We start from the raw sequence: 3884 nt of genomic DNA on the forward strand, positions 1-3884 counted from the left end.
CTGGTGAAACTCAAGAACCCTAGTTCTTTGATCACGGCATTAGGATTCAACATCAATAATATCACTAAGTGGACGTAGGTTATTACCACACAGTTAGGGTCGAACCACTATAAATCATTTGTGTCACTTCTTTACCATTTGATTCCATTCTTGATTCCTTCTTATTTCTTTGTCGTTATTCTGACTCAGTGTCGTTGGCCAAATCGAGGGTCAACATAATTAATCAACTCATTAGTTTTTTATTTGAAAAACTTTATATTGGTTAAAATAAATATTAATCATGTTTGTATTAATATTAGGGAGAGTTTAATTATTATCTTATTATAAGATAATTATTTAAAATTGATGGTTTTTAAGATAAGGTTAATTTTGAATTAACTGATATTTATTTTGGGAATAAATATTGTTTACCCAAAATATTTGCATAATGACGTGGCACGGTCGAGACGCACGTGGATAGCACATGACTTATTATTGCTAGAGACCTGGTCGACCAACAATCAGGTTATCAAAAGGAAAATTAAGTTGATCGATGGGCTCAAGGAATATGATGAACAACAAGGATGAAGATGTGCTGACATATACGACCAGATCTGCTCATAGGACCGAAGCCAGAATTCAAATACAATTATGGGTTGGATATGTCTAGGATATTTAATTCTCTTTATATGTAAATATCATTATTTCTGTTATTATTCAAATTTTCTTGTAACACAAGTTAAGGACGGGATGAGATTCATTGAAGGGAGAGGCAATTTTTTGTATTCAGACCGAATTTTTTGTAATCATGAGAGATATAGTATTTTTATCCACAAAACTTGTACTTATCTTCAGCCTCATGAAACTCGTGAACCCTAGTTCACTGATCGCGGGTTTTGAAGTTTTACATCAATAAGAACACGAAGTGGACGTAGGTCATTACCATTCTTTGGGGCCAAACCACTATAAATCTTGGTGTCGTTTACCTTCTTGAGTTCAATTCATCGTATTTCTGTCATTTTTAGTGGCTATGTGTCGTTGATCAAATCTGGGGTCAACATTTTGGTGCTTTCATTGAGAGTTAAACTCAAGGACTTCAAGATAAACAATGGCAAAGAACTCCAAGAGAGAGGGTAAACTGGGCAGACATCTGAAAGTGTGTCAAATCCACCTCCTCCACTAGGTGTAGCGTAGGACGAGCCACAAGTGGAACTGGAAGAGGAAGAGATGGATGCTGAAACCTTGCGAACAACTTTGATAGTGTTGCAAGAGGAATTAGCAACTCTGAAAGCTAACCAAAAGAATGTGGCTAAAACTATGGGCTGCAGAAAATGGAGATTGACTGGCAGCGTCGAGAACTGAATGAGTGGCAGGCTGACATGGATCGTTGGCAGAGAGATGCCACGACAGCTTTAGAAGCAGTCATTCAGTTGGCTCGAGGACAACCTGCACCAACCTCTCAGCCAGATCAGCCACCAAACTCTCACCATCATCAAAATCTGCAGGCAGATCATCCCCATTATCATCACTATCCACCACACTCAAGGAGTCCGCAAAGACCAAAACAACCTCCTGCAGCTTAGCAGGAAAGGCGAACCCAAAATCCTTACGAAAACAATGAGCAACAACCACCCTCTTGATTTGGTCGAGATAACGCTCAACAGTACAAGTAGAATAGGGACGAGCAGCGTACCAGAACCCTTGATGCCAAACAGCTGGGGAGAAAAACCATCCTGGCAGGGGACAACGTCCCTCGGGAAGGAGGTAGGTGGACTCAGGCTCTGCGGTCCGGGATCCCCCATGACATAGTAATGTCAGAGGACCCAACGACCAACGCAGGCCCCACCTGTTTTGCTGAGATGGACCAGGAAGAAGAGAGGGGAACAATGCGCACAGCAGGTCGCGCACTCATAGGTCGCAATTCAGAGACAGCCATGAATACAATGAGGCAGACTTTGGTAGGAGGAACAATGGTCGACAACAGGAGGGAAGGGACAGACAGTGAAATCCTCCCCCAATGGAGAACCAACCAACAAGCCAAAATGCTAGGGGATAGCCTAAACAACTAAACGTCTTTGACCGACTAGGTGCAAGCGAGCAGAGATGTAGGGATGAAGATCTGAGGGATGTGCTCAATGACCGAAGGGAAAGACACGACGAGTACTTCCCCCCAGCTCCAGTCGCTCCTGCAATACCAGATGTAGTTCAGGCTCAAATAGATGCCTTGAATCAGGTCGTGCAGCAGCTGGTCAGGAATAAATTGTCCCACATAGAGTATGATCAAAGAAAGGGCACCCTATTCGTTAATAGAGGCAGAAATCTTGAGCAAATTCAAAATGTCAATCCTGCCCAACTTCACTAGAGGAGAAGATCCAGTATCTCACGTAAATAAATTTAAGATACAAATGGACATCCAGAAGGTGTCTAAAGATGCTTGGTGCAGGATTTTTCCTGCCACTTTGTCTGGCTCTACTAAGGAATGGTACTTCAAGTTCCCTCCGGCCAGTATAGTTTCCTGGGAGATGTTTGTGAAGGAGTTTTACGGACAGTTTTATGCTGGTCGAATACATCCAACAGAGGCTAATCAGCTAGTCGACATTCGACCAAAGGAAGGAGAAACTCCAAAGAGTATATACAGCAATTTATGCGAGCAATTGCTCGGGCCAAAACCGTTGGAGACAAAGGAAAGATGATGGCAATCACAGCTGGAGTGCAACGCCATTCTCCCCTTTGGAGTAGTCTGCAGAAGAATGGAGTCAAGAGCACTAAAGAATTTCTGGATCGAGCAGGCAAATATATCAAGCTCGAGGAGGCCATAACCAATGAAGGAAAATCCCCAAAGGCCGACCAGGGTAAGAAGGAAGACTCGACCAAAGCCGCCAGCAGGTCTGGTAAACCCAACGGCAACGACAAAGGTAACAATAAGAATGGGGGGAAAAGGGAAAACACTGAACCAACGACATCTGATAACAAGCACCCTAAACAAAATAGATTCAAACCAAGGTTCACCAATTACATTGCCCTGGTCGATAGCTGCGCTGAAGTGTATCAGGTCAGTCATACCATCGTTCCTTTTAGGTGACCAGCCCTGATCAGGAAAGACATATCCAAAAAGGATACAACTAAGTTTTGTCATTTTCACAACGAATATGGCCATGATACCAATGAGTGTAACTAGCTTAAGGACGAGATCGAGTTCCTTATTCGACAATGACATCTGAGGAGATATGTACGAGCAGGCAGAAATTCTCAACAGAAGGCTCACGGAGGCAACGAGCAGGCACCTGTGCGCCAACGCTCACCTCCTTTGTAGCCAACTCCTATTGCTTGTACATTGCTGACTATATGTGGAGGACCACATATATCAGGTGACGGTGGTAAGGCGAGGGAGAGATATGCCAGAACTGTATGTCACGATCAGGACATCGAAATGCTAAATGTCGAGGAGCAAACTCCCAGTAAAGCTCAAACAGAGGAAGAACTACTAACTTTCTTCTATATAGATGCACAACATGTCCAATTCCGCCACTCAGATCCTCTGGTCGTGGATGTTCAAATCGCCAACATGATAGTAAAACGAGTGTTGGTAGATACAAGAAGCTTGGTCAACATTTTATACAAATCTTCACTGGAAAGAATGAAATTATCAGTGCAAGATTTAGAGCCATGAAACCAAACCATCTATGGTTTTTCTGGCGAAGGGCTAGCACCAACCGGGTCGATTAGACTCCTAGTCACAGTAGGAACTACACCCATGAACAAGACACTACTTGCTACTTTTATAGTAGTTGATTGTCCGTCCGCATATAATGCTGTGATCGGAAGACACATACTCATCAATCTGCAAGCCGTAACTTCGGTCTGGCATCTGGCCATGAAGTTTCCAACCGATGCAAGTGTTGGAT

This window comes from Humulus lupulus, chromosome 3 (assembly GCF_963169125.1).
Source record: "Humulus lupulus chromosome 3, drHumLupu1.1, whole genome shotgun sequence".
Taxonomy (NCBI): domain Eukaryota; kingdom Viridiplantae; phylum Streptophyta; class Magnoliopsida; order Rosales; family Cannabaceae; genus Humulus; species Humulus lupulus.